This window comes from Bos mutus, chromosome 5 (genome assembly GCF_027580195.1).
Source record: "Bos mutus isolate GX-2022 chromosome 5, NWIPB_WYAK_1.1, whole genome shotgun sequence".
Lineage (NCBI taxonomy): Eukaryota > Metazoa > Chordata > Mammalia > Artiodactyla > Bovidae > Bos > Bos mutus.
Window position 1 is genome coordinate 89,347,180 of NC_091621.1, and position 25,508 is coordinate 89,372,687.

General features: G+C 42.9%; 1 protein-coding gene across 6 annotated transcripts in view; it reads right to left on the reverse strand.

Annotated features, from left to right (window-relative positions):
* The window catches only part of SOX5 (SRY-box transcription factor 5), a 1,177,820-nt gene extending 1,155,099 nt beyond the window's left edge, over positions 1–22,721 (reverse strand). For 4 of the 6 annotated variants that reach the window (XM_070371200.1, XM_070371197.1, XM_070371193.1 and 1 more), the window contains exon 1: positions 22,328–22,721. The gene's annotated coding sequence lies outside the window, so the exon portion shown is untranslated. The remainder of the gene's footprint in view (positions 1–22,327) is intronic. The other 2 variants (XM_070371195.1, XM_070371198.1) reach the window with 1 other exon arrangement.
* Between the last annotated feature and the right edge of the window lie 2,787 nt (positions 22,722–25,508).

Below are 25,508 nucleotides of genomic sequence, written 5' to 3' on the forward strand. Positions count from 1 at the left end.
TATTTACACCCGACCCCAATCTGTAGCCTGCTCTAAACTTTCTACTCCTCTGTGCAGTCAAATCCTGACAAGAGCTTACTGTGGGATTATGCACAAAAACTGCAAATTTAAACAAGGTGCGATCGTATACTTTTTCACACATTAGTGTATCTTGCTGCACAAGAACACTAATGTATGCACAGTTCCAAAATAGCTTGGGCTATTACTGCACAGCCTTGAAAACTACTAAAATCCCAATAAGAGCACCTTTCAAAAGCTGTTTCTTCATTATCGCACACAAGGAAAAGCTTGCTTTCGCTATTTGTATTTTACAGTAGAAAAAAAATAATACAGAAATGTCTATGACATTGTCTCATAATTCTGAGGTCTTATTTCTTATTAGAGTCTCTGCAGTTATGAAAGTTGTTTCATCAATATGAATATGACAATGGGACTCAATACTATTTAATCGACTCAATTATGGAACAAGTGTGCTTTTTTTTCCTTGTGCTGCCCTAGTTTCTTTTAAGTTGCATTTGAATTATTGATGAAGTTGCAATAAAGCATTTCTTTGTTACACTTAGTTTAGAAGTAGAAAATGATGTTTCATGGTTAATTTTTAGACTCACAGTGATAAAATAAACACACTTGTTGTCCTTTCAAAGAAAATCAATAGTGTGGTACAGGCTTAAAAGAATGCCTTTCCCTTTTTTCCTATTGTCTTGAAAACATGACGTGCTGGAACTGTGAATATAAATACAAATACAAAAGGAAAAATGGTAAGCAAAGTACACTATAGAAAATACTATTCCTGGTCTTGGGGGATACTGAAAGATTTATACGTATGATGAATTTAGGTTCTGCTTTTCCTCGAGTATTTCAAGGACCCGTTTAGACTTGTAGCAGGATAAGGCCCTGAAGAATGGAAGAATGGGTCTGGAGACAAGGACAAGGCTTCTTATTTAGACCACTCTAATCACTACAGAACCGATGCCCTATTCATTCCATTTTCCAAACAGCAGTCAGAATGATCTTTTTAAAAATGCAAATATGAATCCTTTAACTACTTGCCCTTACTTTTATGATAAAAACTCAGAACCTTAGCAGCATCTACAAGACCCTACGTGACAGGACCCCTGCCCCCTCCTCCAGCCTCCTTCTTCATGACTTTTGCCCTTCTTTTCTGTGCCCCAGCCACTCTGGGGCAATAGAAGAGGGAGGCAGAGAGTGAGTAGGTTAGATAGTATCACCGACTCAATGCATCTGAATTGGAGCAAACTCTGGAAGATCGTGAAGGACAAGGGAGGCTGGTGCACTTCAGTCCATGGGGTCACAAAGAGTCAGACATTCCTTAGCGACTGAACAACCCTATAATATATCCTTAAAGCTCCCCACACTCATCTCCATAATACACTTCATAGCCCTCCTCCGGACTCCTAGAGTAAAACCTTCACAGCCAACCTACATTCACCTAATCACCAGAGTAACTCATGTGCTCCATCCCCTCTGTGAAACATAGAATTAGCCATGGTACCCTAATGGCGAAAAGGCTACTCCAGCACACCACACACACCTACTCTAACTGTTTTACTTGTCTGCTTGATCCAAGTCTCCTTATATCATTTCTATTTGTTACTGTAATTGACTAAATTCATTAAATATTACATAAGTGAGAATATGAGGGCAAAAAGGATGTTATTTGTAATACTAGATTGAATGTTTTGGAAGGAATAAAGATAAATTTTTAAAAAACTCACATTATGTTTCAATAGCTTCATAAAATTAGAATAAAAATTTTTTTAAAAATTTAAAGATCAATTTCAGCACTTAAATTGCTTGCCTTTTAGCTCTCCTATCATTTTTAGCAAATCAAAAACCATAGAACGTACATCTCGAGTGTGACTTATCCAAGATGACAAGCAGTGGCACTCGAGACTCATCCTTAAAAGCCCCAACTATACATCAATTAATTGGTAAATTAATAAATATTGATAAACAATGGAACAGCAATAAACCAACTGATTAAACACTGTTTAAAATGCTAAAATATATAGGGAATATGTCATTTCTCTATGATTCTATGCTTTAGCAATTTTTTTAAATTAACAATCCAGTTACCAGTCACAATTACACTAGACAAGAGAATGTCTCTCAAGTATGATTAGCTGATTAATCCCCATTTTTCTCACTAAACTGGAAACTCCATAAGGGCAGGGACCAAATCTCTATTATTCACCCTGGTAACCCCATTAGTCAGCATATCTTATATGTGACAAAGAACAGACTCACAATAAACACACTTTAAATTAATGAATAATAGTTAATCACAGTAAAATATAACAACATTGTAAATTTTAAATTACTATTAAGATCAGTATGCAAATAGTTATAAACAGAATAAAAATATGGATGGAATCGCCTGAAAATGTCAGGGCACAATATTTTTTGAGAGACAGTATTTGTCCTTCACTCAATAATTAGAAAGATCATTTGAATGTATATTTAAAAAGGAATCAATTATTTATTATTTTAAAAAGTACCATTCTCTAGCATAATGAGGTTCTACCTTATAACTTATGAACTATATTTAAGATTATGTGATTACTTTTTCTTGGGAATCCAACCATGATCACTATATCCTTATTAAGACTTCTATATACTGGTTGCAAATCTTGCTACCTTTTAATCTCAATGAAAAGTAATAATAATGCTACCTGAAATGTATTTATCCCCTTTCTTCCAAGAAATTCAAAGCAACCAACGTTTTGTAAGCAGAAACTGTTAAACATAAAATGAAAACACAACTAAAATGAACTTTGATTAAGAAAATAAAAGATGTTAATAAGGAAGCCAAGCTATCCAAAGTTCAGACACAAAACAAATCTAGAATAATTCTTTAAAGTAAGGCTGAGTTTTGCTATAAAAGTGCTTTTAAACATTTAAAATTTCAAAAGGACATGAAGAAACTTACTACATTTATGAAAGGTTTTGTCTTCTTAGGTTCTCTACTGCTGAGAGACACAAATAAAGACATCTTTTCATTGTTGCATGTAACTGATTTACAAATCTATGACTCCAAGAAAAAATAAGCAATGAGAGAACATTCAAAAGCATTCTGGCATATTAGGCAGGATATGGCTCATAAATTAGAGCCAGATATTCAGAGGGGTAATGGTGTCAGTGTGGCCCCAACCTTCTAGTTAATTATGAGGAATTGCTAGACATGAGGAAATGCTAAGTCATCATGACCCTGGCTAGCATGCACGCACACATGCGCACACACACACACACACACACACACACATTCCCTTCATGATTTTTAAAATATCGTAAAGTACCACAACTGTGTTCTAAAACCTCGTGTTCGTGTGTGCTCAGTTGCTTCAACCGTGTCCAACTCTTCGGAACCCTATGGACTGTAGCCCACCAGACTCCACTGTCCATGGGATTCTCCAAGGAAGAATACTGAAGTGGGTTGCCATGCCCTACTCCAAGGGATCTTCCCAACCCAAGGATCAAACCCACATCTCTGCATCTCCTGCACTCCAGGCAGAATCTTTACCACTGAGCCATCGGGAAGCCCGTTCTAAAACCTTATTTTTTAATACCTGTAGTTCATGCTATCACATTTAAATAGTTGCACAGACCAAACTCATAAAACCATCAAAGTCTGTCGTCAGTACTTTCTCCCCTATTTAGTATATAACTTACACTCAAGAAAACTAGCTGAAAAAGTCTTCAAGAAGGGTTCTAAAAAAAAAAAAAATCCACTAGCATGATAAAAGAAAATATCATAATTTTTGCTTACATTTTTATTATATAGATATTCCTTATTCCCTCTTTATCTCAGGCCTTTTAATGTCTCTTTTTGTATGCTTACTATTAGTAAAGCAATATTTTCTTTTTTATTGATGGTGTATATAATGATCAAAGGACGTTAGGAGAACACTGACTTAGATGCCCGTCTGGGAACCCGGAAAACCTAGATTACACTCCTGTCTGCATACTCGGCAAGAATTCCTCCTCCTTTGTTATTACAGAGAGACACCATCTCCACCACCATATGTCTATGTCCAATCAGCTATCCTACCTCCAATTAAAATGGTCTCTTGGTCTCATTTCATAAAGACATTTTCTCCAAAGCTGGAAGTTCCAGATGATCCACATTTCTTTTTTTAATCTAACTATTAATAGATTGCCACAGGGCCCTTCGTGTCACAACTAGAAGAACTGAATGTTAATGCCACTGTCTTCTTTGTCACACATTGTAACATGATGGACTACACCCTCTAAACATTTAGCTAAATTAATTCACATAAAGCTAACAAATGATTTTAAAATATAATCCTACAAAAGTCCAGAGGTTTTCAAAGTAATACTAATAATGCAAATACAAGTGAACATGGGAAAATGGCAGAACTGTATCTCTAAGACCCACTGCTTACCCCTTTGTCAGCCATATTTCAAGGAAAATCTATAGGAATTCAAAAAAGTAGAGTCTCAGAAGGTTGCGTTTAGTGGATACTGTAGTATGCTACTTGCTGCTGCTACTGCTGCTAAGTCGCTTCAGTCGTGTCCGACTCTGTGCTACCCCAGAAACGGCAGCCCACTAGGCTCTGCCGTCCCTGAGATTCTCCAGGCAAGAATACTGGAGTGGGTTGCCATTTCCTTCTCCAATGCATGAAAGTGAAAAGTGAAAGTGAAGTCACTCAGTCGTGTCTGATTCTCAGCCACCCCACGGACTGCAGCCCACCAGACTCCTCCATCCATGGGATTTTCTTAGGGGCATTGATTTCCCAGCTTCCAAGAGCGTTGGCTGCTGAATACTCACATCTAAGCCCCCCTCTGAAGAACTACCCCTCCCCTGCTCCCCAGGGATGGCTCACATCCAGAGCCAACATATGGTTACAAAGGCCTGGCCCACTTGCCTCAGTTCAGGACATCTCTGAGGAGCCATCCAGTTCCAGAGTTATGCATAGGCTAGAGGAAGCCTCAGCTGCATCACAGTCCTTAGTCCTTAGGCTCCTCAGCCCTTCATGGCTGTTGTCCCCAAGAGCCATCCCAATAAACCCAATGCGTGCAACTCTACGTGTCAGAGTTGGTCTCCAGGGAACCCTGATGTACGACCACTACTATTACTTCAACTGTCATTTAAACTGAACCTCGCCCTTAGTGTTTACTGCAGGCTGAGTGTTAGGTCCAATACAACACATGTACATGAATTGTGAATACATGTGCATGTGTGCACGCACACATTCTAAAGGACTGTGTGCTCTAAAAACTTCACTGGTGGGGTACCCCTAAAGTACTAACATGTCACCAAATATGGATTTTAATTGCTGACTTAAGGAGAGTTTTCCATTTTTTTATCCAGTATACCATTAGTTCATTCACAAGCAAAACAGACCATATTATTCAACACCATAAGGTTCCCCATGACCTACAAGACAGAATTTGTGGCCTTTGGGTCTATAACAAAAAGATCACCTTGATCCGACCACTGCCAACATCACCGCCTCATCTCAGCTGGTTCCTATCACGTACTTTATGCTCTACCAACACCACATTGTCTGTAATTTCACAAACACACCATGCTCTTTCTCACCTTCTTGCCTTTTTAGTCACACTGTCCTGTCTGCTTGGAATACCTTCCTCCCTTCTCAGAGTACCTCCCTCTGCCTTTCTAAGCTTAACTCAGAGCCTTACCAAGGGCAGGTTGGCAGGAGCAGTGTGCCCAAGTATAGGCAATAAGTGGATGCAATGTCTGCATTTTAAGAACAATATAACTAACTAAAAGTCAATGGGCTTTTTATTATCTAATTCTAAGAATAATTCTAAATGATGTCAGTGATAAAATGATCTTTCCAACCACGGCTGACTGCCCCCAAAGTCTACCCTGGTTATGCTACTCCCCCTTTTTAAGCCTGACTCAGAAATTCCAGTAAACATTGAACACTTTTACTAAAACTTGTGGGTTTGAATAGAAACCATTATTAACTCCAGAAAAACAAAAAAAGTAAAAGTAATCAACATACAATATCCTCAGTGGTCAACAACACTTACAGAGTTAAAGTAACTGTGTGTTTGGTTTTTTGTTTGTTTGGGTTTTTGTTTTGGGGGGGTTATTTCTTTTGGGGGGGGTGCCTTACAGCTTGCAGGATCTTAGCTTCCCGACCAGGGATCAAACCAGCAGTGAAAACACCGAGTGCTAACCACTGGACCACCAGGAAATTCCTGTAACTGTGTTTACTGAACTGATTTAACTCTAAAAAAGGAGGGAGATGAAACTACATTGAGACAATGGGAAAAGGAATATGTGTGATGTTAGGAAGCAAGGGTGGGGGAAGAGTAGTATAACAAGGCCAACTAGTAGGAAGTCAATCAATAACTCACATTTCTTGGAAAATAAGGAATAAACATTTTATTCAGAAATACAGATACAGAGTTGGAAGTAATAGGAGTGGCATGATCATCAATAAGACAGGTGTGCTATTTTGTTATGTAGCTTTGAGTTTTACACAACATATATACATTATTTCAATATATATTTAATTGATTAATAAAATACTCAACTCACCCTTCAATTCACTTAGAAAACCTTCCCCAACCTCTGTTCCTTGCTCTCAAAATACTCTAACACTATACCTATCACACTGATACATAATTACCAGTTTATGTTACTAACCTCCCTATCAAGTAGAGGTTTGTGCAGACAAGAACCAAGATGTACTTATATTTGTATCCCCTGGCAGAAGTGATACATAAATTTAAATTTAAATGTGAACTCAATAAATTTTTACTGAGCTCCAAGTAGATAAAAGTAGTAATAAGACACAGGTTTCTGATTTCAAAGAATAACATTTATGATCATAAAATGTCATCATGTAGCAGAACTCATTATGGCCAAGGACTGTTTTATAGACTTTATACTCTTTCTTTCATTGATTCTAGACAACTGCTTTATGAAGTACATATAATTATCCCCATTCTGCAGATGAGGAATCACAGACTGAGAGGTTAAGTAGGCTGCCATACTAAAGATGTAAATGAGGATCCACAATAGGAGTATAATACGGACTACAAATCCACATCCGTAGGCAAACTCACAGGATCTCTCAAAAGATAAGACATGTTCACAATATGCTTATAACATGGAACAGTCAAAGCTTTAAAAGTGGCTATAGATGTAAATATCATCAGATCACAAGGAGAAAGCATCAGTCAGTAGATTCTGTAAGGATGCTGTGAAAAAAGCAAACTTCAACTTGGAAATTAAGGGATGGGTAGTGTTTCAGAAAATCTATGGGAAAGTATGATATAAACCAAAGGAAAGTCCAGAAACATGAAAGCAAATATATATGTAGAGACAGAAGACACTACACATTTTGTGTCAAATCTCTCTGCTTGAATGCTGCTGATGTGCTCAGTCGTGGCCGACTCTTTGCAACCCCATGGACTATAGCCTGCTAGGTTCCTCCATCCATGGAATTTTCCAGGCAAGAATACTGGAGTGGGTAGACATTTTCTTCTCTACTATGCTTAAATACTCAAGGGCTAAAAGAGGTATAGATGCAGTCAGCAGCATCCGTGGGAGGCATATGGACTTACACATCTTTTCCCCAAACTTATGAACAAGAAAACAATGATTAATTATCAGATGGAATATTCCATTAGGTTGGTAGAATTGGAGTGGGGGCAAATACAAAGCACTGAAACTGGGTAATCTCCCCTCCATGTTTGCTTGTAAAACCTTTCCTATCATCTCCATCTCTGATACTACTGCTAAAGTCCAAAATCAAAGCCACTATCTTTCTCTGTGTAAATCACTGCAACAGCTTCCTTACAAGCTTGCCAAATCCATTCCTTCTTCTCTTAAATTTGGTCTACATGCTCTGGCCACAGATTTTATCAGTCTCTTGCTTAAAACTATTCAATGGGTTTCTTATCACTCTTATTTGAAGAGTCACCTTCGAAGACTCACCTTTGCAGCGCCATCAATGTCCATTTCCCAGTCACTCTGCTCCAGCAACGCTGGCCTTCTAATTCCAAGAACACACCCACCCATCTCTCTCTGGAACCTTTGCATATACTACTCGTATGTCTCAAAGGTTTTTTCTCTTGTCCCCTTTTTCTCATTAAAGTGTTAGTCACTCAGTCATGTCTGACTCTTTGTAACCCCATGGACTGTAGCACACCAGGTTCCCCTGACCGTGGAGTTCTGCAGGCAAGAATACTGGAATGGGTTGCCATTCCCTTCTCAGGGGATCTTCCAAACCCAGAGATTGAACCTGGGTCTCGCGTGGGTCTCCCACAGTGCAGGGGGATTCTTTACTATCTGAGCCACCAGGGATGAGACCTCGATGAGACCTCAGTAACCATCCTTCAAATATGACTTCCTCATGGCTGCCTCCTCTGGCTGTCCTGCCAAAATAGCAGACACTTCTCCTCCATGTTGTATATACTCCTGCAAAATACAGTTCTAAAGTTTACAGTCATAAAGTCAGGTGATATACAAGGATTTGTATATAAGGTATGTGCCTGTTCCACACATCACAGACACTCTAGCAGTTAAAGTGGGGTCTGGCTCACAGGAGGTGCTCAACAAATATTTGTTGATTACTGAAAATCACTGCAGATGGTGATTGCAGCCATGAAATTAAAAGACACTTACTCCTTGGAAAAAAAAGTTATGACCAACCTAGATAGCATATTCAAAAGCAGAGACATTACTTTGCCAACAAAGGTCCGTCTAGTCAAGGCTATGGTTTTTCCAGTGGTCATGTATGGATGTGAGAGTTGGACTGTGAAGAAAGCTGAGTGCCAAAGAATTGAGGCTTTTGAACTGTGGTGTTAGAGAAGACTCTTGAGAGTCCCTTGGACTCCAAGGAGATCCAACCAGTTTATTCTAAAGGAGATCAGTCCTGGGTGTTCTTTGGAAGGCATGATGCTAAAGCTGAAACTCCAGTACTTTGGCCACCTTATGCGAAGAGTTGACTCATTGGAAAAGACTCTGATGCTGGGAGGGATTGGGGGCAGGAGGAGAAGGGGACGACAGAGGATGAGACAGCTGGATGGCATCACTGACTCGATGGACGTGAGACTGAGTGAACTCCGGGAGCTGGTGATGGACAAGGAGGCCTAGTGTGCTGCAATTCATGCTGCAAAGAGTCGGACACAATTGAGCAACTGAACTGAACTGAACTGAATGAATGAATAGACACATCAAAAGAGAAAGTTTAAACCCAGAGTCAAATGGATTGGGAACCAAGGAAAGTCAGACAATGAGGAGGTCTGAAGCAGATGGAAAAGGAACTCGGGGAAAATTCCTCGAGTCACAGAGTTCAGATGCAAGCACTGGCTTTTCATGAGATACCCTTGGAAGGCCCCTGACATGAGCATTCTGAGAGGAGTTGACAAGGCTCATGTGTCGCAGACACTTTGAGAGCCATTTGGGAAACCATGCTCAGCTTGAATCCAGACCAGAAGCAAACTGGTCTCAAAAGGACAGTTTCCAATATGAGCCTGAAAAAGTAGAAGGCTTGGAGAACATGGTAAGGCCCTTAGAAAGCAAACTTAAAGGTCTGGATCCCATTGGGGTGTGGTATTCAGGCACCATGCATGTTCAGGAGAGAGGCAACACAATCTCAACAGCATGTCAGGAAGACTGACCTGACAGCGGTAAACAGTGTCAATTGTAAGGAGAGATCCCACTTTGGGGAACTTTGCCAAAGTTCAGAAACAAGCCAAAAAGAGCCTGTCCTAGAGGGATAAAGGTACATGTATAGAGGAAGAGGAAAACACAAGCATCATTTTGAGCCATGACTCAACTGGACTTAAAATATACTTCCCATGTTACAGTGGGCAAGAGCCCCAGCCTCTGAGCCAGACCACTCTGTGTTCAAGTCTCAGCTCCACCAGATGCCAGCTGTACTACTTGGGGCCAGCTCAGTTTCCTTATCTGTAAAATGGATCAACATGTGTATCTACATCAGAGAATTCCTGGGAAGAGCCAATAAAAATAAACTGCTCAGCACAATGCTTGGCAACAGTATATTATCAATCAACATCAACTGTTATTTCAAGCTAGACAGGTGAAGTAGCACAGTGATGGCACGCCAGGGAACTTATGTGGAGGGCTTCTCTTCATATCACAGGAAGATAGTCATCTCTGTTGTAAAGGGTTAACTCCTGTCCTGGCTTCTGCCTGATCTTCTTTAGGACGCATCTGCCTTTCTGGCTTCTGATCTGGATCTATGCCAAACACAAGCTCTGCCAACTCTTTCAGAGACCTTATTCTTCAAGCTGCTTGAGCCATTTCTAAACTTATGCTTTCGACATTTATTTCCAACTTGCCCTCTTACTCTAATGCCGCCCCCTGGAAGCAATCCTGGATACTAAACTTGGAGGCAAAAACCCCTCTATAGCTTCATGCGCCACTTCTCTCTTCCCAAGAAATGTCAGAAAGATTATGTTGAAAGCCAGCACAATGCTAAACTCGGTTTTTAAGAGTTAACAGAGAGTGATTTTTTTTTTCTCCAAGGATAGGTAATAGCATCAGATTCTGAAATTAAGCACAGCAGGAAGAAAAAGCCTGCATAGATTTCACAGAGTATCACAGGCCTCTGCAATAAAGCACTTAAAAATGCCTTGTATTGCTAATTCTTTACACAATCTCCTTTTATTTCCAAAGCAGGATGCGGGGCTTGAGCCACGAGATGCACATTGATGTTAACATTACACCGCTTGAATTAGAGCCATTTTTCTACTGAAACTCCTGTTAGGTTTAGAATTACTTTTTACCGTTTCTTCCCCCAATACATTTTCCAGCCTGACATTCCAGATCAAATGAATGGCTGCCTCTTTGAACAATGCTGAACCCACCTTTGCAGTCATTACCTTAGCAAGCATCCTTCTTCCCAAGATTACAATACCCAGGCTTTGAGTTATATGGGAAATCTGCCTGCTAAAGGTCACTGGACCACAGGCCACTCTGGGAATTCTAAGTGAAGGAAGGCAACTCTCTTCCTCATCTGCTTTCGATTTCCCCCCTCCCCCACCCCAAGTCAATACCCTTCATTCACGGATTGAACTCTTCAGCAATTACTTATTCAATAGTCAACCTGGGCAAGGCACTGTGCTAGGCATCACCGTGGATTTTCGACACAGCAAAGTGAAAGTGACGTGAACAGCAAAGCACTGTCTGGGGGCAGGCAAACCATCAGACGGAGATGCTCCTAAATTCCAAACAGACTGCCTAAGAACTTGCAGTTTTTATGAAGATTTGCTATTTTCATCATCATCCATTATTGGTTAGCATTCATCAAGATTCTTCTTCTCTTTTTCCAAGATATTTTTGCATCATTTAAAAGCTTTCTTTTTCAGCCCATGTGGAAACCCGGTCACTTATTCAATAAATATTTATTAAGGACTCTGATCATTTGGAGAACAAAACAGACTCAGTCCTTATCCTCATGTAGTAATTGCTGCTCCCAAGATAATACACACAAACAGCAGCTGGATGATTTGATCCCATACAAACCCCAGGTTTGCTTTTGCACTGTTTATTTGTTTGTCTGAAGGCACTCTCCTGTAAGGACCATATTAGTCTAATTATAACTTGTCCTTATCTGGTCTCACTAGGATTCCTTCCCAGCATCTTCCTTCTCTATTTCTTTAACCACAATAATCATAATCAAGCTATTCTAATCTATTCGCCACATTGCTCTCTCCCTCCACCTGTTTTTATTCATTTGTTAAGCAAAGGTCTTTAAGCAACTGCTATGTTCCAGACACTGTTCTAAATATTTGGGATATGGAACTGAATAAATCAATCAACCCCAGGTCTTCAGTTTACCTCTCCATCTGTCCTGGAAAAGAAAGATCTTTCTAAGTCTGGAATGCACATAACTGCCATCCTTCCCCCGACCCAACCCACTCTGTGGCGGGTCCCACCACTCTTGACCTTCAGCATGCTAGCATTCTATATACCCAAACTTCCTTAGGTTCTTTAAAACCTAAATAAATGACCAAAAACCTAAATCCAAATCACCAAAAAGTCTTTCTAGCAATCCAACAATCACCTGTGCTTTATTCTGGCACTTCCACTACTCCTTGAGCATCTTTACTTTACCTCTATAAGCCATATATATAACTTACTACCAACGTGAATCAGTAAAAAGTTTTTATCACTGGTTCTCAAACTTTTATGTGCAAAAGAATCACCAGTCATGCTTGTTAAAAATTCAGGGTTAGAGGGCTTCCCAACCACAGGGGTTCAGGTTTCTTATGTCTGAGAAGGGGACAGAAAAGCATATTTTCAAAAATATCCCAGGTGGTTTTCAGCAAGATGACTGGGTGATCACCTTTGAGACACACTGCTCTATAAATTCCTTTGATGTCAGTTTTTATGTATTCAGGATCTCTGCTTCAAGTAAAAATATTTCCTGTTAAGTATAGCTTAAGCAATATCTATCTGTGTGTTCAATAAATATTCTTTGGCTTAGTAAATGGATCAGTGGGTACTTGATAATGATAAGTGATGTTTAGAAATTACTTTACACTTCTCACCTGCTCCTAACTGTCCCCTGTGGTAGACAGGAAGGCATGGTTAGTGCTCGCATTTCATGGATAGGAACCCACACCAGCATCTTGGCCAGGGCATGATGGAAAGAGTACACGAGGGGTTGAGTCAAAAAGACTGAAATCCAGGCAGTGATTCTCCTGTTTACTAGTTGAGGAGAACGAGCAGGCACCTGACCCCTTGCAGTTTGTTTGTGGAAAAGAGATAATAGCCACTTAATGTGTGGGCTGTGAGGATTAAATGGGATTATCCATGTAAAGCACCTAGCAGGTGCCTGGAACATGGTCTGATGCCTAACCTCTATTAGTTTTCTCACCTCCCCATCACGGTGGGTGCCTTGAATCAGAATGCAGCTTAGTTTGCAAGACAAGTTGGCTCAGCCATCATTGATTCTGTGGCTGCCTTGTTCCAAGTACTGTGATTGTGCTGGAAATACAATGCTGTGCCCTCAAGGAGCTCAGCTTCCAAATGTTTGTCACCTATTGCTACCCCCTTTCAAATCAGGCAACTGTATATATAGCAAACTCTCCACTTCTCACTTCCTCTGGTGAGATTAACTTTATGCATGTGGCGATGGTGCAGAAGGAGAAAGACCTTGTGGGAAGAGAAAGGTTGAGAAAAGCCCAATAAGCAGTGACAGAAGAAGGGAGGCATGTTTATGGGGCTGAGGAGGTCCCTAGAAACAAACCGTGAGCCTATCAACTTTTCCTAATGGCTCCTGATGGTAAAGAATCTGCCTGCAATGCAGGAGACCCGGGTCTGATCTCTGGGTCAGGAAGATCCCCTGGAGAAGGGCATGGCAACCCACTTCAGTATTCTTGCCTGGAGAATCCCATGGATAGAAGAGCCTGGTCGGCTGCAGTCCAAAAGTTGGATAGACTGAAGCAACTTAGCACATATTAACTTTCTTTACAAACTTAAAGGAGACTTCCCTGGTGGTCCAGTGGTTAAGACTTTGCCTTCCAACGCAGTGGGGCTTGGGTTCCATCCCTGATCCAGGAGCTAAGACCCCACAGGCTGAGCAGCCGAAAAAAACAAAACAGAAAACAGAAACAAACTTGGAGATTTGTTTGATTAGTTAGTGTGCATTAAAACTATCACTTCACTTCCTGATTTAATGTGCAAAGGCATGATTCTGCTAGCCATCAGGGTACAGTGGAGATGCGGCTGAGAAAGTGAAGGAGGAAAAGTCAAGACAGAATTCTAAGAAATGGTATGCACTTGTTCCAGAGCAGCTCCCAGTCCAAGAGGAAAGTAATGAGACCGCCTGTGCCAGATACATGTGACAGGCTGCCAACACGGCGTACTGACAGCGGGCATCACAAGAACGTCCATGCACATCGCAGTCAGCCCCTGCTACCACCCATCAAACAACTTCAGCTTTCAGTAGCCATGAAGGGCACCCGGGAATCCCAGCAGACATCCAAAATGAGGGCAGGTTCTAACCCAGAATGGGAATGGACCCGAAACTGCAGAGAATACAGTGTCGGATTCAGCAGAGGGGCTCTCCAAACATTCAGTTTGTCAATCTTTTTAACAAGTGACATGGAAGCAACCAGCACTCACTATTTGGGGAAAACTATGCCAAAAGCCTCACAGTAAGCAGTCCTTATCCTGGGCACAGATTCCCTAGAGGGGGCACTCATCAGAGGAATGTGTCAAAAATTAGCTCCCTCTTCCTGCCTCCCATCCTCCCTGGATTCTGAAGTTGTCCCAGTGCCAGTTTCCCACAGTACAATACACAGAACCACCTAAAACTCAGGGGCAAGACACCAGTGATCTCATTATCCCAAGATGCTAAATCAATGTCTTCCATTCCCCCAAAGCCTCCCCAGCAGGCACCGAAGAATCGCCCCCCACCCCCCATGACCTTACTGGGAGCCAGATCCTCCCTCGCAACCACCCCACCCCCGACTCTGGCCCCCAAAAAATAGCAACAACTCAATTCTCAGTCCAATAACGTCTTTTCTCAGATGTTGTTCTCCCAGTGGGTAGAAGAATGAACTGCTGCAAGGCCACCAGCTCCTCTACAGTTTCTTTTAATTTAAAGTTACAACAGGAGGGAAGAAAAGAGACTTTCTATTAAGGGACAACTCCCTGAAGGGTCTCTTAGCTGACAATCGAAGGACTGCTCATGGCAGTGATCAAATCTAATGAAACAAAGTGCGGGTGGCTCTGTGACTCATCACAGCAGTAGCTCGCACTGAGGGCCACTTGAGTTCAGTGCTTTGTGGTGCAAGGAAAGTTGGTTTAGGAGCAGAAGCATAGGGGAGCAAAGACTCGCAAGGTGTTTGAGGCTCAAGATAAAATGCAGACTTACAGTGCAAGTTGCTTCTCAGCTGAATAGGAAGCCTAGAGGGGTAAGGAAATGAAGAGAGAGTGCTGTCTACCTCGCGCTTTAGAGCAAATTACCTGAAGATGGTCAAGGTCGGCAGCTGGTCTATCTGTTGCACAGTTGACAGCCTCATAAAAATAAGGGCTGAAGCCTGAGAGCTAAACTGGGTGACTCTGAGAAGGCGAACATGAAGGATGCTTGCTGGCAGAAACCATACCTTCTAATTACATGAACTACCTGTTGTTAAAATATATTTACAATCCCCTGATACAATTCACCTATACCTCTCAACTGCATTTTATGAATACATTAAAAAGAGAGAAATATATGTTGAACATGTCCTCTATGCCACGCATGGTACTGTGGATTTATATAGAATCTCAAAGAATCTCAATCTTGACTAGCACTCTGTGAGGTGTGCTACATACATTTTTGTGATACAGTCATTTTTCTCATTTTACAGTGGAGGAAAGTAAGGTGTCAGAACTCAAAGAAATCACCAGGTCTGTTTCTTAGTGGCGAGTGCACCCAACCAGGGGCTTCCCTGTTGGCTCACTGGTAAAGAATCTGCCTGCCAATGCAGGAGATGGGGGTTCAATCCCTGGGTCAGAAAGAAACAGCAGCCCACTTCAGTTCTTGCCTAGGAAATCCCATGGGCAGAGGAGCCTGGCGGGCTACAGTCCATAGGGTTGTAAAAGAGTCGGACACAACTTAGCAACTAAACCACCACCATCACCACCCAACTAGAGCCAGTACTCAGGGCTATACTTCCAAACCACTACCCCATTCAGGTCTCCTGTGGTCAGGATATAACAAACTCAGTGCCCCCACCAGCTGGCCCTCTATGACTTCAGGGTCATCTGTGCTCCAAGGCCCTGTTTCCAGGGGCTGCTCCTGGCCAAGGACTGAGCACAGTGAGGGCTGTGAATGCAGCCATTCTACTGAGACAGAGGGCTCCTCCAGTGGCTGACTCTCATCTCTCTAGCCAAACCATCTAGCTACCATCCTGCTTCTTCCTACTCAGTCCTCTTTCCTTCCCTCTCTCCTTGCGTAAGTGTCAAACCTGGATCACAGGTTCTCCTATGCCTTCCCTGCAAAACACTTCTTACATGTTGAATCACATCTTGGTGTCTACTTCTTGATGGACTCTAATGCAGTAACCAAGTTATTTGCTTTTTTAAAAAGTCTTTTGCTTATCTTTGGTCAGTAGACTTACGGAGAAATTCTCTGAATCATTGGGAAAAGAAAACTAATTTTCGCAGGTTCTGTATACCATCTATTCCAGTAGGCAATGATACATTATGTCTTTCTCCTTGCACCCAATTTAGACAAACAAACCTATGAGATTCTCTTTGAAGGAACTGTCGACTCTATAGGACAAAACAATGCAAAGGCAGATTTATTTCTTTTTCCAAGTGGAACTTCTCTCAATCCATACATGCTAAACTTAATATAACCCAGAGGCAGATGACTCTCCATGGATAAAATCACAATAAATCTTCCCTAGTTTATATCTGCAACAAGAAATCAAAAATTGTAACAAGAAGAGAGATCTATAGTTAGGTCCTAAAGCTTTTGTTTCTTTCACGAAGGAACACTTATATGAATAAAAGATAGAATTCACACTTGCACCAGATACAGCATCTTAATAAAACCACATTGTCAGAGATCATACATAGATGTTAACTGAATCACCATTTTGAAGTGTTGATCTCAGCCTCGAGAAAGTGATATATTTTTCTTCTTGGATTCAAATAAGTTCAAAGCAAGTACAAAATGAAGCTTTGAACATTATTAATGATCAAAATCTAGCTTTGATTGAAGGAAGAGAGGAGTGCAGCTAACAATTACGGAACACCTAGTTCATGAGACACCCTATGCTAGGAATCTGATATACAATATTGAGTGTAATCCAGGCAATATTCCTACAAGAAAAGGATTATAATCTCCAGCTTTAGAGGTTAAGAAAAGGGGCAGAGCACTGAATGTTCAGAACTCCAAGTGAAGTCCTGGAAGAATTATAAATAGACCTAAATTGAAAAGCTCTGCAGGCTAGTGGGTTGGCTTCTTTTGCATCCTGGTTCCCTCCTGAATTCCCTAGCTCCCAAACTTGAACTGGTGCTGCAGGGACAAGGCACTGAGCTTCCAGGGAACACCAATAGTGTATCCCTTTGCTGTTCTACTTATCCCCTTTGGACAAGGGGTAGCATATAATCATGAGGTAACTGAATACAGCATCAAAGATATAATCAGGTGGCTCATTTTTTAAACTTCTAATAAACTTTCAGCAATGAAGAGCTGATAAATGGGGGCTTTCCCAGTGGCTCAGTGGTAAGGAATCCTCCTGCTAATGCAGGGAACACAGGTTCGATCCCTGACCTGGAAAGATCCCACATGCACAACTAAGCCTGTGGACCACAACTACTGAGCCTGTGCTCTAGAGCTCAGGAGCCACAACTACTGAGCCCACGGGCCACAACTACCAAAGTCTGTGTGCGCCGTAGAGTCCATGCTATGCAACAAGAGAAGCCTTGCAATGAGAAGCCTGCGCACTGCAACTGGAGAACAGCCCCGGCTCACCGCAACTGGAGAACAGCCCGCGCAGCAACAAAGACCCAGAAGAGCCAAAAATTAATTAATCAATTTTTTTTTAATGAATGAAAGGATCTCTACCTGCAGCATGCAATACCAACACCATCACCACCGGTGCCACTTCCTGGAGATGCAGTTTTTTCTCGGAAATTTTAAGACTCAATTTTTAAAGGCTGGCTATTGCATTGATTCTTTAAATGCATTCATTTTCCCCCTGATTTTATGAATATGCTTCCCCCACTGAATGTCACTCTTACTCAAAAGCAGAGTAATTACTTCCCTGTAAGGTATGATTTGAGTGCTACAACAACAAAAAGAATGCCTATGTTTCTAAGTATTTCTCCCTGGTAGCTTCACTTGATACTCCGTGTTTTTCTCTAAGGCATTAGATGGTACCAATAAACTGCAATATTAATAATAACAACATTTAGTTAGATAATTAAACCATAATAAGCTATTATCACTTTGAATCCATTAGTTGATGAGCCAGAGGTTAAACTGGGCAAATGGGGCAAAAATTCAAAAGACTCCATTACAGCAAACTGGGCTGTCATCAAGGGCCTATCCTAAATCCAGGCCCCTGATCAGGACGGCATTCCAGGGCACTCATGAAGGCAGCTAGAGGCATAAGGGTTGGGAGAAAACCACCCAAAAAGCATATTCCCCTTTTTTAAAACAAGGACACTGAATAGAGCAAAGTTTATTTAAAAATACCATAGACACGTCGCAGTATGGCCCAGCTGAAAGTGCCTAAGGTAGCTGAGTATCTGCCCTGCTACTGGGCCTTAAGTGTTCCATTCGCCTCGTTTTAATATAAAAATCACTATTTTTAAGCAAAAGGTTAAATCCTGGCTTCACAGTCTTAGAAACTTCATTTTACTCTTCCATGAAAAGCAACTGTACATGCAAATGCACTGTTAGTTTAACTGAAGGTGGTTCAAGTACGCGTCTTCCTCTGAAATCCTTCTAAATCCTAGGTATGAGTGATTATATCACATACAGAAAATAAACAACAAAGACCCCACTCACATTTGAGAATCATTTACCATCCCCACTCCCTAAGCACCCTCAAATAGGAAATGGAAATAACAAGACTTATCATAATTGGATTAAGAACTATAATTCTTTAATTCATTCATCAAATTGAGGCATTTGGAACAGTTTATTTACAGAGTTGTTTAGACAGTTTTGTGTGGTGTTTTTTAAGATAAACCAAAATGCCTTTCTGAAAGAAGTTTCAGATCCCAAATCATTAACATATGAAAACCAAATGGAGACAATTTACAAATGGGTGTTTTAAAACAACGTTTGGAACAAAATTAGACTTTTATTTTATTAACTATCTACAAATCTAAGCTCAGGATATAGCTTATTTGAAACAGCCAAGCACTTTCTTAGCCTTTCAAATAAACCTCCATTTCTCAGGCTAAAGAAGTGTGATAAGCATGTGAGGGAACGCATCAACTTCTGGCCTAGACAAATAAGTTTTCCAGGCTACTCTCAAAACTCTTAATTACAGCATTCTCTGCTACCAGAGGTGATCAGACACTGGGTGAATCATCCAGGTTATGGCCATCAATCATAACAAACAATTCTACCTGCTGGAAATCTAAATAGTGTTCAATGTTAGAACTCTAAGTTATTTGAAATCCAGTATATTTTAGAGTAATAAAAACAAGTTTTATACTGCCCTGATTATTATATTTTTTATATAATCTAGCTGCACTTATTTGCTTAGTCATATCCGACTCTTTGCGACCCCATGGACTGTAGCCCTCCAGGTTCCTCTGTCTATGGAATTCTCCAGGCAAGAATACTGGAGTGGGTTGCCATGCCCTGCTCCAGGGGATCTTCCCCACCCAGGGACTGAACACAGGTCTCCGGCATTGAGGGTGGATTCTTTACCGTCTGAGCCATCAGGGGAGCCTATATAATCTAGACATACCTTCAGAACAATGATTGCCTATCACTCAATAAAGGGATACAGCTTTTACAAGAAGACAGTTTGTTCTTTTAGTCATTATATCATATTTTTCATTTGCTTTAAAAAGAAAAAAATTCTCCAAGCATTCAAGTTTTTTAACTGGAAAACGAAATTTTAAACTCTCCCTACAGCTTCTGCCTTATGCCCAAAAAGGATCAAAAAAAAAAAAAAAGCAGCAGCAGCTATATCTCAGTATAAACTTCACTCTTCTTATTTACTGTTTACTCCATATACTCCACAGATAACATCTTTATAAGCATATATTCATTTTTCTCTTTTACAAAACCATGTGTCAGTCTAAACAGGATGTGCATTTACATGTATAGAACTAAGTTAACTTGAAATAACCACTGGATCTCAAATGCCTGGTTATTTACCAAATAAGTTTGAGTTTTGAATCCTGTCTGCCATTCAACCAGAACTGTTCAATCTCAACAACAAAACTGTATAAGGTTTCTGTATGAAGAGTTCAAGCTCTTTTTTCCTGTATTAAGAGTACTCTTTCAAGTCTATATCAGATTGATTCAATACTGCCCGCTCAAAATGGCTACAAAAAGATTTTTTTTAACCCACAAGCAAACAAAAACTCTCTTATTTCTGCATGTACAAGGTTGTTAGAAAGACCACTGGAAAGAAAGGGAAAAAAAGAATTTCAAGGGAGTATGCTGCTATATAATTAACACAAATAACTAAATAATTATGCACATCCCTTCCCATCCCCACAATTAAATGTTTTTAAACAACTCATGTGATGAAAGATCTACCTTTTAGGCAAACAAAAGCCATCCCTACCAGTTTAAGGATTTAACTGATGCTGTATTGCATCAGTTTTAAGTGATGCTTATGATTTTTATCTTGTATACTTCTGAGGAATAAACAGTTAATGACATAATCTGCAGGAGAACTTTACACAATGCCTAAGAGAACTTTCAGTGTAAGTACTTATGATTTTAAATCATTGTGGCTGGATTTATCTAAGCTTCAGCCTCAGAGCTATATTTAAATCAGGAAGAAGCACCCCCAGAAACTCTCTCCCATGTATCAGCGTTGGAAACCAGATTCCTTTCCTATCAGAGTTAATGGCAGTTCACCGTACAGCTGAATTCTTTCAAAATTAGACAGATCAAAATTCAGCAGTTCTGTAAAGACTCTAAGAGACCGTCCTCCTTGTAAATGCTATAAAAGTCCAAGTTAAAAAACATTTCCGTATACTTTAAAACCATCTGGCCCTTAACCTAATCACTTCTGGCAATCGAGCCTTACTCCTGGTAATCCTGATCAAAAAGTCTGCTCTGGTTTTTCTGATTGAAATGTCCATTGCCTACAAATCTCCCACACACCTTCTTGATTGGCCTGTTTTGTTTGTGTGGTTTTGTTTTGTTTTGTGTGTGTGTGTGTGAAAGATACTAAGGGCCATTATTTATGAACAGCAAGGAAACAAATCACTCTTGTCTAGTCTCTCTGCAGATTCCCACACTTATTACCCAAAATCCCCCAGCTCTTCCTCGGTCTTGCCCTGAAGGAAAGAACTGTGCTGGGCCTGAAGGCAGTCTCTTGGGGAAACCGGCTTCTGCTTTTCTTGAGAAACTACTTTGGATATCTGGATATAGTGAGGATCTCAACTGGGTTAGAACCAATCCCTAAACTTTTCTCAAAAAGTACAGCTGACTGCCACCCAGAGTGCCTGGGCTGGCTGGCACTGAGAATATCGTTTTGCACAGTCACAGAATTTCTCATTTTGACCCGCTTTCAGTTGGGAAAGGAAGATAACGACATGAATTCACATTCGCCACCGCTCTGCCTTTGGTCACAGAGGCCAGCGTCTTTAGATATTCACCAGAGTCCACCTATATATGAATAGATTCGCTTTGTAACGTGGAAGGGAAGTTACTTTTAAAATATGTAAACAGTGCTTCGTGTGCATCCCATGCCAGCCGATCAATACTCAACCAACTGCTGCTAACAGACGCAAACATTTCCAAATGCAATTTGATCTCAACTCGTATAACCTCTTTTCCTGGATTTAGGACTGGAGCCCAAAGTGCAAGCGAGGTTTCCCCAACCCGCGCTTCAAGTGACACAGCACGTGAGCGGTCTCCACTTCATACTCGGAGCGGGGTGGGGGGGTGCAAAACTAGTTGCAATTAAACATTAAAGCTTCCGGTGTCTGAAATCCCTAGAGTCCACAAGGATGAGGCTCCTTTCCGAAATTCCGGGCGGGAGGGGCCGGGAGGGGGTTGCTGGGGAGGAGAAAGACTGATGCGGAGAGGGATGGCAGAAAGCGAAACAAAAAGACAACCGGGGGAGCGCTCAGGTAGTGGGGTGGGCCGGGGTCGCGCGTCCGTCCGGGGAAGGATCGGAACCACCCCGCCCCGACCAAGTTTGAGGGGCTGCCGCGGGGCGCCGGCCGAGAGACACGGACCAGCCTTAGCGTTTTCCCAGCGCTCCTCCGGCCCGCCTCGCTCATCACCATCTCCACCGCCACCACTTGCAAAACAATACCGGCAGCGGCACGCAGGCTCCCCGAGCGAAATATATAAAGTTAGCCGTTTGCTGAATTGGGTCCAAGCCCGCACTCCGGGGTCCCCGGCGGACGGCCGTCCCCCGAGGAGGGGTGGGGGGACGGGGCGGCTGTCAGCCCCGAACCTCCTCCCGCCTCCCCGCGCCCCCACCCTGTCCCCCTCCCTCCGTACTTGAGGAAACTCCGCCGGCGGCCCCCTCCCTCCTTCGCCGGCTCTCCAGCTGGAGCCGCGAGCGAGTGCGGCGCGGCGGGCACGGGGAGAGCGCTGCGCCTTGGAGGGCTGCCCGCAACCACGTCGGGACCCACAACAAAGTTAAAACGCTGCGATTCACGCACCTTACCGGCTTTCCTCTGCGTCTCCTCGGGCGCGGGATGCAAAGTGGCACAGTGGCGGGCTGGGGGGCCCCCCGGGAGGAGACTGGAGATGGGTTTGGTGGCTCGCCTTTTTCACTCTGTATGTGTGTCTGTGTGTGTGTGTCTGTGTGTGCGCGCGCGCGTCCCTCTCCCCCAGTCTCTGGCTCGCTCGCTCGCGCTCCCCGTGTAGCTCTCAAGGACGAGGTGAAATCCCTTGGCTGGTCATGAGGCGGCTTCAGAGACAAACAACACAATGCGAGTGCAAATAACAAAAGGCAAAAAGACAGTCGGAACAATGGGGGAGGCGAGGGCAGCGCACCCGCCGCCGGTCAGCTCGGCCCGGCGCCCGCCCCGGGGGGGGCGGTGGTGCCGCGGGGCGGGGCGGGGCGGGGCTCGGGCTCCCTCCAGGTCGCCCCCAGGGCGCCCGCAAACCCACCCTGACCTCCTTCCTGCCGCGGGCCGCCCGGTCGCCCTCTCTGTCCATCCGAAGGGGAAAGAGCCCGGAGTTGGCTTCCCCGTCTGCTGCCGAGTAACTAGATTGTAAATAACGCGGCGATGACCCACACCGGGCAGGAATGTTATTTTTTTTTTTTTTAAAGAAAACAATCTGCCCTCCACTTCAAGGAGCGATAAAATGAAATGGCAGGAGGGGAAGGAGGCAGGGAGAAGGAGACTATCTCTAGATCTTGATGGAGCTCGCGTCTATAAATATGCATTCGTGTTTAGTCAAGTCCCCTTTGTCAACTTCTTCCCTGCGCTGGAACCTCACCCGCTGTCCTGGAAGCATCACCTGGGCCCCTTGGCGCCCCCCACTCCCGTTTGCACGCGGGAAAGCCGGCGCGGAGGGCGCGCGTGGGGGTCTGCGGCTGTCCGCGGAACCTTCTGGGAGGCGAGCCGCCGTCCGCCCAGCGCCGAGGCTGGAGCGGCGAGTGGTTTGGTTTTTAAAGCGACCACTGCTCCCCCGAAGAGCCGCTCTGCGCCCGCGGGTCCCCGCCGACGGCACTCCGCACCCACCTACTCCTTGACGGGTGGGGAGGTGGGTGAGGGGGAGAAAAGTTTTGAGGCGCTCTCATCTCTGCCTCTGGGGTGGTTGAAGTGGTTTGGTTTTGTGTGCCTAAAGCCCCAAATCCCAATGCCCAAGAACCGGAGATTGATGTTTAGAGGGGTCTCAACAAGGCTTGGCGGCTGGGCTTTGACTGCTAAGTCTGCGACCGTGGAGACGGCGCAGGAAGGCGAGAACAAGCCTCCCCGGAGTCTCATACCCATAGGAAGAAACTCCGAAGGTAATGCCCCGAGCAGGAGCTGTGGGGGCTGATTTGTGTGTGTTCTGACAGCTCCCGGGCTGCTCTGGCGCTTATCTCTACCCATCTTACTTTCATTGACTTAAAACAGCAGCCGGTTTGCCAGGGGGGTTAAAAAAAAAAAAAAAAATCCTATTAAATCTCAAACCTAGGATGGAGCGGGGGAATCCTGACCGCTCTCCCCGGATCTGGTGTCCAGAAAGGGAAGGCAGGGGGATGTCTCGAGGGAGGTCACGGGTCCGGAGGAGAATGGTAGAGCAGAAGACTAAGACACAATACGAGCAACACGTTTCTTTTTCTCGCCGTCCCCTTTCCTCTTGTTGAGCTGGATGCCAATTTGCATGTTCTCTCTCCACTCCTGGGCAATTTTTTTTTTTTTTTTTTCAGACGCGCCTCCACGGACTGAGCCGCGTCCCTCGGCACCCCCAGCATTTCCCAGAGAGCAACACCACCACCCGGAGATCAATGACCAGCCTGTTTATTCTTCACGCGCCTGGAAGGGCAGGGCACCGAAGGAGCAAGGGAGGGAGGCTTGGGGCTCGCCTGTGCGCGATCTCTCGCAGACTTTTTTTCTAGCTGGTTTCTAAACGGCAGCGAACAAGCAAAGAGTGTTCCTTAATGCACGCAACACATACCAATCACAATATATTCGCCTAGAAAAGTGAGACATCCTCTCTCCCCCCTTCCACCCTTTGTAGATTTGTCTCTGGAGGTGGGTTGCTAATACCTGAGATTTTTGCACTTGTCTAGGGCGGGAACTTTCTGGGGTATTTGACAATTGATTATTTGGTACCTGCTTTCTAAAAATGGCTAAACACCTTTCCTTAGAACTAAAAGTGAGAAATGCAAATCTTAATAACTCAAGGCAAAAATTGCCAAGTGCAAGCAAGGTTATAATCCACTCCCACAAAGAAAAACTTCCTCTTCCACAAATATTTGATAGCATAGAGCCCAGTAATTAAGAGAACAATCAAATAAACTCAAGGCTTTCATGGGGACTCTAAATTATCATCTGCCTAGAATTTTTAAGCAGTGTTAATCACTTGCCAACTTGAATACAGCTAGAGCTATAGCATTCTAAATGTGTATCCTTAACAATTTTACTATGTTTTCTTAAGTATTTAATGAGAGAGACCACGGATAATAATAATATTCAAATTGCTGGATCAATGTGGTCTCACCAACTGTGTGAAAAAATTCTCTGCCTGTGTGTATAAAACATCTTGCTGTATGTTAGTTCTCCTCATATTGACTGTATCACACAGGCTTCAGGTCTTGAAGCACTTGCTTAGTAAGAATATAAGAATTCCTAAGAATGCACCAATAATTGCACTGTGCACCTGGAATTTAAGTGTAATTTTATTCCAAAGGGTTCTTGGCATTTATTAAATGATTTATTCTCATAGTACATATGTAGTTGGTTTTCACAGTTAGCTTTCACTACTGGGGTCCTTATATAACCTGCAAGAAGCAGATCAGGCCAACTGCACACAAAAAAACCAAAACAAGCTCCTCCCCTCACTACCCATTATATGAAAATAAGTAACATTTGACAGGGGGCTGTTGTTTACAGTGAACTTTTACTTCCTCTTGGCCCATACTCAGTGTAAACAAAGGGACAGAGTGAGTTCTTTTCCCCTAGCTCTCTATCCAGTGAGTAACAAGTGTGCCTGGCTGGCCTAACCCAACCAAGCAGAACAGAGCCGCCTTCTCAGGGTTTCAGTGTAGCAGCTCCTGGGACCCTTGGGTTTCCTACTTGAAGGAGATGAGAGCCTTGGGCAGAAGGAAGAAGGCGCTGTCTCAAGCTGCCTGGTGAGATATTGGTGAAACTTGAATTACACCAACCTTTTCTTTTCTTTTCT